The following is a 12,953-nucleotide window of genomic DNA, read 5'->3' as shown; positions in this document are numbered from 1 at the left end:
AACGCCCCTGCCCCTATCCCATCTTTCTCTTTAGCTATTTAGCTATTACATTTAGCTATTACATTTGTGTTGCGGTTATGAGGGGGTCCTTGGAATTTTTTCTGCCCTATGAGGGGTCCCTATCTCCAGATAGTTTGAGAACCCCTGCACTACAGAGAGACAAGACAGCCAAATGCGTTTCCCAAAAGCATCGTAAGCCTAAGTTAATCATAGAACCGTTGCCACTAATGGTCTCTATGATCAACTTAGGCTTGTGCTGCTTTTGGGAAACGCAACACAGGTTTCTCAGATCATTGTTCTTTATGCACAACTCAAATATCCTTAAGCATTAGACGATCTGCAAATCCGTCAATCTGGGCTTTGTTTATAAAACAATCATCGTCGAAATGCAGGGAACAAACAGTCTTGCACAACCTCCGTTGATGCTCTGGAAAAACAAACTCCATCCACTGGTCCCTGTGCAGGGTTGTCTTGCCCTGGCAACCAAAAACCCACTTCTTTGGTGACATTGACTTCCAAAAGCCGAGCAGAGCGCTTTGATGAGGTACTGCTTTCGCTCTCTTCTCTCTCTGTCTGGTCTACGAGCACGCGCGCGCCCGCGGAGAAGTGCCCTTAGGACCCGTATAAGGAAATTCCGCTACATCTGACGTCACACATGCCCATACTCGAAAAAAAACTTTCCGAAACTTGTGACAAACCGGAAGGAGCATTTTTGGAACAGAAATACTTCTTCAAACGTACAATTTAATTTTTGAAACTTTGTCCATGTTTAGCATGGGAATCCAACTCTTTAACAGTGTAAAAAACTCAGTATGCATGAAATAGCATTTCACCCCCCCTTTAACTCTTGACCATATAGTCAGCTCCAGCTAAAATCGATAAAATATCACAAACCATTCAGTTTAACATTTCCTCTTAGGGACTCTTACCACCATTGCTCATACGAAGGTGTGTTTAGTGTATGTTCACTTTTGGAATTGTTTTGGGTCAAAAGGTAAGAATTTTTAACTTTGTCTCAATAGCTCATTGTATATAACAGTCTTGATTTGTTCAAAAATGTAAAATGGAGTACTATTTCTCTAGAAGATTTGTGTATAGCAGGGTTGCCCTGTCCTGTTCCTGGAAATCTAACTACCTGCTGAGTTCAGCTCCAACGCTGCGCAGACATGTTACTCGCCCTCATGTTGTTCCAACCCCGTTAGACTTTCGTTCATCTTCGGAACACAAATTAAGATTTTCTTGTTTAAATCTGAGAGCTGTCTCACTCCTACATAGGCTTCTATGTTATTGAAATTCTTCTGGGGGGGGGGGGGGGGGGGGGTGTTTGGCTCGAGGTCATGGTGCAAAGGACCCTGGGTTGATTTTACTCCGAACTATCCCTTTAAGGTTGAGCCACTGTAGTAACTCTGAATATTTTAACAATGTTTTTACTAACTTTTCTTGGCTGGCAGAATGAAATTACATAGTATCCTATTAAGGAGTGATCCAGCTCTCAGATTTGATCAAACATATCTTAATTTGTGTTTTGAAGATGAACGAAAGACTTACGGGATTGGAATAACATGAGAGTAAGTAATTACTGACAGAATTTTCATTTTTGGGTGAACTAACCGTTTAAGAACTTCAGGAGAACTTGTTGATTACAAACAGGTGTGTTTGATCAGGGCTGGATCTAAACCCAGCAGGTAGGCAGATCTCCAGGAACAGAAATGGACACCTTTGCATACATCTTTACTAGTGCTAGGCATCGTTGATTAATTGAGCTCTGCTTTCCTACACTTCATGCTCTGCCTTGCATCTTTCACTTCATATAGTCCGAACTCTGGCAAATAGGACACATCATGAGGTGTAACAATAAAGTACACATGCTTCTCCTCCTTCACCAGCATGAGCTCAATTTGTTCGAATTCAGTTGACTCGCCTTGGCTTAAACAAAGAAAGAACCCCTTTTTATACAGAGTGCCTTTCCACTGTATCTCTGTAGATGCCACAATATTGGGTTCCTTGTCAAAGGTTGTCCCCACAGCAGTCTGCACTGCTATACAGTTCAGCATGGAAAGGAGTGAAATTCTTTGTCACCAATAAGGGTGCAAAAAAGGAGCCTGAATGTAGGTATGCTTGCAGAAGTTTCTGACAAGCGTTTGACACACGTTTTTGAAATTTTGTGTTCTTTGCGCACACCTTTTGAAGTACGAATGTTTGCTTTCAAACCGCATTGTCCACAACCGTATTAGTGGGCCCAATTTCAGTATCAACGCAGGATAGTGAATGAGGAAATGATGCTTTGGTTTCAGTTTTTGTGCAGGAAACATTTCTTTTTTTTTTGTTTTTTTTTCATATTTTATTTAAAGCTTTTCACATTTTTTACAGAACAACCCCCCACCCCATGCCAGCAAAAAAAAAAAAAAAAAGAAAGGAAAAATCAATAATGATAAATGCCTGTCAAAAGTGCATATACACACAGAAACATACAATATCCATACATACATGTATACATACACACATTGCAAACCTCTATACATACATTAAAAGATACTTAAAAGAAAATGCCAATACAAATGTTAACCCAATATTGAAGAAAAAAGAATGATTGCACCCTGCAAGATGCTATATAATCTACAGTACCACGCCTATTAGAATATATGTCCAGTCTGTTAAATTCCATGATCCCCTTCCAGAAATTCCATAAAGGACTTCCAAATCTGGAAGAATTTCTTTGGTTTACCAGCAATTTCATATCTGATCTTTTCCATATGTAGTACACTGCTAAACTCTGTAAGCCACAACTCAAATTTAGGTACAAACTCTTTGTTCCACGTCAGCAAGATTGTCTTCTTCGCTATTGTCATCCCATATTGTATCAACTGGATTTGATTAAGGTTATAGATCTCTAAAGAAGGGGCCCAACCTAATATCGCAACAAGGGGATCATGAGGAAAATCAGTTTTAAGTACCTTTGAGTAAAAACAAAAAACCTCAGACCAGAATTTACATATTTTTGGACAGAACCAGAATAAATGAGCCAATGTACCTTCATTAGACTTGCATTTAATACACAAAGGTGAGACAGAGGGATATATAGAATGTAATTTTGTACGAGAGTAGTGCAGCCTATGTACAACTTTATATTGTATCAGTTGAAAATTAGAGCTGATGGAGCAAGATCTAACTCCTCGGAGGGCCTCGGCCCAGGAATCTTCTGAGATATCTATACCCAGGTCTTATTCCCAGGATATCTTTAAATATTGTGTACGAGGAACTCTGGAGTTATTTAAGCATTCAACAAATTTAGAAACCAGACCCTTCATGTCAAGTTCAGAGGTCATACAATAATAAAGATGCTCAGGGGATTTATAGGTTTCAAAATTAGGTATATTACTTTTAACATAGTTTCGTACTTGTAAATACCTGAAAAAATGAGAGGGGGGTAATTCAAACTTTTGTCTGAGCTGAGCAAAAGACGCAAATACATTGTTAATGTATAAATCACCTATCAATACAATTCCTTTTTCTTTCCATGATAAAAAAGTTGTATCCGTCTGCGAGGGAGGAAATGCATGGTTATAGGCTATAGGAGCAAGAGAACAAGTTTGAGGGAGTTTAAAGACCTTCCTAAGCTGATACCACACCTTCAAAGAATTTACAATTATAGGGTTACAGTTCTTAAGTTTTCTAATAGGTTTATTTTCTGCAAAGAGTAAAGCAGGGAGGGAGGAGTCCTGAATATCCCGCTCAATAACGAGCCATGCAGGAACGGTAGTAGTCAATACCCCGGGATATGCACTACGCCAATACATTAAGGCCCTTAAGTTGGCTGCCCAATAGTAGTGTTGAAAACAGGGAAGGCCTAAGCCTCCTACATCTCTCGCTTTACAGATATGGGCTTTAGATATACGATGGGCTTTATACCCCCAAATAAATGGCATGATCACCGAATCAAGTGTCTTAAAGAATGATTGGGTTAGAAATATTGGGACATTTTGAAACAAATAGAGAAATCTGGGTAAGGTAACCATTTTGATTGCGTTGACACGACCAATCATTGTTAAAGGGAGTACTCGCCAAGTCTCTACATCACTCTTCAGTTTGTCTATCATAACTTTGTGATTTGTTTCATATAAACTTTTGAAATGTCTAGGAACAGTGATACCAAGATATTTTAATTCACTTACAGTTTTAAAGGGGAGGTTATTAACAAAAACTGGATCCATTGTTTCATATAATGGCATAAACTCACTTTTCTGCCAGTTAATTGTGTATCCAGAGAGGGTACCAAACTCCCTGATTAGGTCGAACAAGAAAGGCAGAGATCTCTCTGGATCTGAAAGAAAAAGAAGAACATCATCCGCATATAATGAGATCTGGTGTTTTACACCCCCCATCATAACAGGAGAAATATGCGGATGATTTCTTATACTTATCGCTAAAGGTTCCATCGCGATAGCAAAAAGTAAAGGGCTCAGAGGGCAACCCTGACAGGTACCACGATGAAGGCGAAAAGAGGGTGATCTGTTATTGTTTGTGAGAACAGAGGCGGAGGGGCAAAGGTACAACATCTCAACCCACGAAGAAAAATTTTGTCCCAGTCCAAATTCTTTGATTGTGCTTAATATGTAGGACCATTCCACACTGTCAAATGCTTTATAAGCATCCAAGGCTAGAATGGCTATTTTATCATGTTTTCCTTTACTCCTATAGACAATGTTCATGAGCCTACGTACATTATGAAAAGAAAATCTCCCGGGAATAAAGCCTGTTTGGTCTTCATGTATTATTGAACTGATACGTTTACTTAACCGGTTTGCTAAGATTTTAGTAAATATTTTAAGATCATTACCAAGGAGGGAAATGGGTCTATAAGAGGAAGGGTCCGTGCTATCTTTATCTTTCTTTAAAATCAGTGCAATATTGGCCGAATAAAGTGTTTCTGGTAATTTTTTGTTTTCAATAGAATTTTTAAACATCCTTAACATCAAGGGGCCAATTTGATTAGAAAAAAGCTTTATAAAATTCTATGCAGAAACCATCAGGACCAGACGCTTTCCCATTGGGAAAACTTCTAATGGCTGTAAAGACTTCTTCCAATGTGATGTCTGAATTTAAGTTTTCCCTCGCATCTTCACTGATTTTAGGAAGTCCTAGGGAGCGGAGGAATTTTGTAATATCAACTGAGCCTACAGTTCTTTGAGAGGAATATAGTTCCTGATAGAATTCCCGGAATACATTATTTATTTCTGTTGGTTTGTTGGTCAAGGCCCCAGATTTAAGCTTGATGGTTTTTATGGTTCTACTAGCTTGTATTCTAAGTTGACGAGCTAACAAGCGGTTGGGTTTGTCACCTAGTTCAAATTGTCTCTGCTTTACCTTTGATAAAAGGGTACTAATTTGGGCAGATAAGAGTGTATTATATTCATATTTTAGCTTCATAATACTCGCCAAAGTTAAATTGGAGGATGTGAGTTTGAACTGATGCTCTAGCACTGGTAGCTCCGTCTCAATTTCTAAAAGTCTTTTGCCCCTCTGCTTTTTCAATTCTGCTTGAAAAGCTATAATTTGGCCTCTAATGACAGCTTTAAGAGCTTCCCATAATGTTGAATCAGACACATCCCCCTTATCATTCAAAGTAAGAAATTCAGTAATATGGGTGGCAAAAGTTTCCTTAAAACGGTCCTCATTTAATAGAGTGGGATTAAAACGCCAAGAGTAAGGGGAGTTATCAATCCCAAAGTCCACTGCAATAGAAACCGGGGAGTGATCAGATATTAGAATATTATGATATTTAGAGGATAAGATCTTGGAGGTTAACTTGAAATCTGTTAAAAAATAGTCAATCCTTGTGTATGAATTATGAACATTAGAAAAAAAAGAATAGTCTTTGTCAGTAGGGTGCTGAAGCCTCCAAATATCAAGTATATTAAGTGAATGAATGAGATTATTAAGAACAGTAGGAAACATGGAATTAGCTTTCACTGTTATGCTGACGATACTCAGCTGTATATTTCTTCAAAACCTAACGAAACTTATCAATTCATAAAATTAACGGAATGCATAGCAGATATAAAAAATTGGATGACTCGTAATTTCCTACTTCTAAATTCTGAAAAAACAGAGTTTCAAATTATTGGACAAAAAACTTCCTCACGTAATAACCTAGAATACTGTCTAACACTTGATGGCTGCTCTGTTAAGTCTTCGTCGTCGGTTAGGAACCTGGGTGTGCTCTTTGATACCAATCTTTCATTTGAAAGTCACGTGTCTAGTATCTGTAAAACTGCATTTTTCCATCTTAAAAATATATCTAAATTACGCCATATGCTCTCATTGACAAATGCGGAACAATTAGTTCATGCGTTCATGACCTGAAGGCTAGATTATTGCAATGCTCTACTGGGTGGTTGCCCTGCACGTTTAATAAACAAACTACAGCTGGTTCAAAACGCAGCAGCTCGAGTTCTTACCAGAACCAGGAAGTATGACCATATTAGCCCGGTTCTGTCAAAACTGCATTGGCTCCCTATTAAACATCGCATAAATTTTAAAATATTGCTGATTACTTACAAAGCACTAAATGGTTTAGCTCCGCAGTACTTGAGCGAGCTCTTAACGCATTATAGTCCGTCACGTCTATTGCGATCTCAAAATTCCGGCCAGTTGATAATACCTAGAATATCAAAATCGACTGCTGGCGGTAGATCCTTCTCCTATTTAGCACCAAAACTCTGGAACAGTCTTCCTACCATTGTCCGGGAAGCAGACACACTCTGTCAGTTCAAAGCCAGATTAAAGACACATCTCTTTGGCCTAGCATTCACATAATACATTATAGACTTCTATAATTTAATGTTAGGCTGCATAGATTAGGTCAGCCGGAACCGGGAACACTTCCCAAAAATCCTGATGTACTCGTTACATCATGAGAAGAATGGCATCTACGCTAATTTTAGTGTCTGTGTTTATCCCGAGGTTTTCCTGCAGCCTGCCGGATCCAGGCCGTATCCAGATCTGACGAAGGACCTTCGCCTGGACCGATGACAACGCAGTGCTGAAGTGCCAACTAGTCTCTCCCTATGGAGGATCCCTCTACCACTCTACAGATACAGATGGTGGTCAACCAGAATGCCTATTACCGCCGCGCCAGCCGCCGCGGCGAAATTACCGCGGCGAAAATAAACCAGCCGCATTTCAAAGTCGTTCCCGAAATGACCGCCAGGTGGCGCAAAGGGACATTGTGCAAAACAGCAGCAATTGCCGTATTTTAAAATGTAAGTGGGTTAAATAATAGGCATATTTTTCATATATATAAATAGGCCTATTAGGCTACAACAGAATAGAACCAAAGATAGAATCAATTTTACAGCTAAAAAAATAGAATCAAAAGTTAAAAATAGAGACGATGTTAGGAGCAATGACGCTGAATATTTTTACTATTCTATTGAGGAATTAGATAAACGAAGAGCTCTCGTGAGCGATACAATTGCACAGTAATTTATAGTGATTTCAAAAGCAGTCCTTAAAAAAAAAAAAAAATTACATGGAGTAGTGTGGCATAATTTTTGAGAGATTACGCGGAACACGTTTTAGTTAAGATCCTGGTTTCAATGCCCTTAATGTATATAGGCTAGGCTTTAAAAAAAATTCACAACGCGTTTTGAGATTGTTTTGAATTAAACATTGAAGTTTAAAATGTAGTGTTTTGGCACACCAGGCCGAGTGGCGTTACGCATTGTTCAAAAATCAGGTTTTATTCTGGCATGTTGAATTGGCGTTAATATTTTTTATTTTTATTTATTAGATTTAGATTTTAGGTTTTGTTAGATTTATTTTTCTCATAACAGCTAAAATAACTTAATATATGCCTTGTCTTCATATGATTTTTATCAATGAACTAGTGTTTTCTGACAGTGTCGACTGCAAAGATGAAGTTGACGATCGCCATATTTGTAGTGAACGCACCTAGAGAGAAATGCACAAAGACATAATCAGAGAGTAGCCTTTTTCTTTTTCGTTTTGAATTATTTCGTTTGAAGACATTTCAAGCTTTGTGTATTTGATGTATTTATCATGTCTGTGTGAGGCATACGCTGAGTTTCGTTAAGTTAGGAGGATGAGATGCGCTCCAGCTGACGTGCAATGCAAGTGACCTCACGGGCGCCTCTATGATTAGTGTCTGTTTGCTTCTCTTACTTATTGAATCCAGACAATTGGGTGATGAAAAAATGATTAAAATTAAGATACAATTTATAGAAAACGAAATTCACTTTAAAAAAAGGTTTCTACTAAACAAAACTTAATGAAGTGGTCAAAATCATGTCTGACCCACTCCATATCCATCTCTCGATATAATGCATCTTACTCATGCTGTTCACTTTTCATATTCAACATAGATTGAAAAAACAACATTATAATATTTTAACAAATATGATACTAAATGAGATTATTTAATGTCTACAACAGTATAGTAGGCCTATAGACTCTATTTGTACAAATTGCTGCACGTTAATGTAATTAAATGAAACCTTGTAACGAATTCACACTGTAGACTGTGTACAGTTGAGACACCTTAAATAACTTGCGTTCGCAGCAAGCACAAGTTGTGATTTTTGCTGTGCACTTGCATATTAGTGTCAGCTGGGAAGGAAATATAGAGACCAGACCTCTTGGAACTTTAATTGAATACATAGCGTTGGTAAAGCATACTGAAATTACATCCCTACAAATGTATTAGGCCCTACTGAAAATAAATGTATCGAATTTAAGCAAAGCCTAAATGTTAAGACTGTAAGCCCTTTACTTTTTTACGTAGCCTAAAGGACTCTTATAGCCGACTTTGGGTTAATTTAATTTGTAGAGGATTTTTTAACTCAAACATTAACACTGAAATAAATTAAACTAAATTATTGTAATTTTTTGGCACACCACGACGAGTGGCACTATGCATTGTTCTAAAGCCAGGTTTTATTCTGGCATGTTGAATTAGTGTTCAACAAATGCGGCGGCGCGTTCATTTGAATGAAGAGCGTTTCTCGCTCGTGTGAGCGAACACACACTGGAACGTTAGGCCATATCGCAACGAGTGAATAGTGGCCGAGTGGTTGAACTTACGTTACGATCATTTAGATGACACGGGTTCGAATCCCGAACTAACTTGGACTACTGGTGTTTTTATATTAGCCTATTAATGCATTTTATAGTCTATTGTTGATGCAGAGAGATTTGTCTTCTAAAACATTTTTTTTGCCTATTTACAAAATAAAATCGCCATGCATTTCCATTTTACACTAAGGAACAAATATTATACAATGACTTTACTTCTGTAGCCTATAATAATTCATATATATGACGTTTAAACGACAAACAATAAAATCAGAACCAGTATTCTGTTGCGTTCATGGTTCCAGTGGCAGTAATGCATCCACGGCTTTTCAAAATGTCACAAAGCGTTTTGAGATTGTTTTGAATTAAATATTGAAGTTTATAATTTGTTTGGCACGACGAGTGGCAAACTCTTTGTTTTGTTTTGCAAACTCAGCTAGCCTGTGGGGGGTTTGGAGAAGGCAATACTTTGCTTTATCGTGGGGGTGCAGGACAGAGGTGTTAATGTTCCGTCTTTCATATGGAGAGTGTCGGAGCCAGCCTGATGAGCAGGCAAAGGCAAAATTCTTTTAAGGATTAATCTCAAAATCTCCAAAAGTCCATAGCCTATGTACAGTAGGCCCTATATCTTATTAAATTATATATTGTAGTTTTATTGATTGTATAGGTTTTCCACAAACAATTTAAATTTAGCAGATACAGAGCTCTTTTATTGGCGACCCACCTCGTTTTATTGTGAGGTGAATTCAGCAAGGCATGTTGTATCTTTGAAGGAACAAAAGCTATTTGTTACAGTTTTTTCTTTCGTGATTTGTGTGGATGACACACAGCGACATATACAGTATTATCAGCTGTATGGTGTTTTTTTACGCTGAAATGCTTAATTTCGAGAGAGACCCGCCGCGCGCAGTGAGGGAGACCAAACTTACTAAAAAAATATCCAGCGCGAGAGAGGCAAAGAAAAACGCCTGTTCTTAATTTATGTTGCTTTGAACTTTTTCCGTTTTGTACCGTTTTAATTTTTTAATTTAGCTGCAATTTCTTTGACAATAGAAATTTAAAATGTTGCAAGAATAGGCCTAAGATTCTGTGTTTCTTATTTTGCATCACAAAGGGAATAAACTCTATCGATGCAACCCTGTTTAAATAAATAAACTGTCCCGACACTTTATTCATATCTTAAAATGTGCGATGGGTTTTCAAACTTAATTAATTTTATTTTTCTTTTACATTTTCATTGTTTATTTTTTAATTGAAAGCAATACTGTATTGAAAGTATTTTTCTGATTTGTTCGATCTGTTTTGAAAAATGTCTTCCGTTGATATGGCCGGGTATCACTGTCAGTCATCTCAATCTCGTGAATGATTCACACACACACAAAAAAATAATTTAGCAGATTAAAGACGAGCTTCATCATCTTCATTTTCTGGTGCGATCGACTGACAGTCTTCCTTCATCAGATGTGTCGTCTTTGCAGCGGGAATGTAGCAAATTTATGTTGTAATGTACAATTGATAATTAAACAAGATGATTGACTTTAATAAACAGATACATATTTAAGCATCAACAACACTGTCGGCTACACTGAGATTCGATCTCAGATCGTTTGAAGCTCCGAGAGGCTCTTGTTAATGCTTTGACCACAGAGCTACCGTCTGAATCGCCAACGTCTACTATTTTCTCTGTTTTAAAAGTTTGTAACATGTAAGGCTATATTTAGTTCTGAATATAACAAAGAATGCTTAAACCGACTACATCGGTTAGGAGCTGCAAGTCCTGAAAATGTTTTAATTTCACGGTAAATTATTTTAATTTATTTCACTGTTATGTTTCAGTTAATAAATCTACAAACACATTAAAATAACACGAAGAAAATGACAAGTAATCTATTGACATAGCCTTTCTAAATTATAGAAAAACTGGGCACACAATGTTAACGTGTGTCTACTTTGTTTGAATTTAATGAATTTGAATTCGTTTAACCACAATATTTATCTTGAATTTATCTGTGACCTCAGCTCAAATTACTGCCGCGGCAGATTACGTCATAAAGAGAATAAACTGACACTTTTCAAAGTCTGTGATTACAGCGCCACTCAGCGGTAAAAGGCAGCAAATACACATCCCAATTTTGCCGCCGCGGGAACGGCGGCGGTAAAAGTCTCATTCTGGTTGACCACCATCTGTAAGGCGTTGTCGGGAAATTCGTTTCGCGTTCCTACCCCAAAGCAACAAAATAAAATAAAATTCTTTATCAAAATTTATAAGGAAAGACAAGTACTTTGTTTAGGCTTGGCGGGAATTCCAAACCTGCGTATTTTCAAACGCACATAACTATAGAACCCATTCTAAATGCGCATGTGAACGCCATCAGCGTTTCTCACAGGTTCGCGTTTAAAGTCTGTGTAGAGGGAATGGTGTCGTCTTAGCGGCCCCTAATTTAATAACAAATGATCGTTGCGACGGAAGCAAATCAATCAAAACTAACTTTAGATGGAAAATAACTTAACTCTGCTATAAAGCCAAAACAATCTCTGTTACCTTAAATTATACGCTTATCTCTGTGAAGCTGCTTTGAAACAATCTACGTTGTTAAAAGCGCTATATAAATGAAGATGACTTGACTTGACTTGAGTAGCTGAATTAGAAGGTTTGGGAGGGCTGGGGGAATACCTATCCATAAAAGGATCCAAGATGCAATTGAAGTCCCCTCCAATAATAAGGTGAGTGGAGTTGACATCAGGAATGATATTAAAAACAGATCGGAAAAAATGTGGGTCATCGAAATTCGAAATTCACCGAAAAAGCGTACAAGTTCACAAATGTAACATGTTTCTCTAAAATTGTGCCAGTCACAATAAGATAACGACCATTGATATCTTGTTTAGTGGACAAATGTTAAAAAGGAATATTCTTGCGTATTAATATAGACACACCACGGGCCTTCGAAGAGAAAGTAGAGTGGTACATTTGGCCTATCCACCTACATCTAAGTCTGTGAGCACAGGAATGCTTAATATGAGTCTCTTGCAGGAACAATATGTCTGCATGCAAAGAATTTAAATGCGTGAAGACTTTAGATCTTTTAACAATATCATTTAAACCACGCACATTCCAGCTCAGAATATTCAAATGCTTCTTAAGGGAGCTCATTTAAGTGTAGTTTGGGGTAAACCACAGGGTAAAATAAGTGACAATTAAGTACAGGCATAGGCATTGTAAGATGTGCAAAACAAAACAAAAAACGAATAAACACAAAAATAAACTGGCTTAAGTTTAACCCAATAAACTCGCATCTCGAACCCCCACGAGAATCAAAATACCCTATTTAAACGTGGGACAGCCGAACGGGACACAAAGAGGAGGGGGGAAAAGGATAAAGCGAAAAAGAAAACAAAAATCGATCGACGACTTAACTGCTTTTAACCTAACCTAACAACAACACACAGCTCCGTCTCCACTCGTAATAGTAAGGGAAAAAAAAAAATTCGCGTATAAATAAACGAATGCACATTCTGTATCGTTACCTATAAACAAACACAAAAGCATAAAAACCTGAACAATCTTCAGATATTACTGTCCTGGTCATTTTTTAGTCCTCCTTAATGACAAAATTAACAAGTCCATGGATTGCGCAGGCCATCGGTAACGTAGCTAGGACAGCGTCTTACCATGATGTACCACCGTAACGTCTGTTTCGCGATCCATCACCGTGAGAGATTGTCAATGTATGATTCGGCCTCCTGCGGGGACGAGAATATTTTCTTCGTCTCCTTATGAGTGAAGATGAGACGGGCAGGATACAACAGACCATATTTTATTCCTTTAGCTCTTAGTTTCTCCCGTGCACCGTCAAACT

Source organism: Scardinius erythrophthalmus (assembly GCF_964197995.2).
Source record: "Scardinius erythrophthalmus genome assembly, chromosome: 1".
Taxonomy (NCBI): domain Eukaryota; kingdom Metazoa; phylum Chordata; class Actinopteri; order Cypriniformes; family Leuciscidae; genus Scardinius; species Scardinius erythrophthalmus.
Note: the sequence above shows the minus strand (reverse complement) of the source record.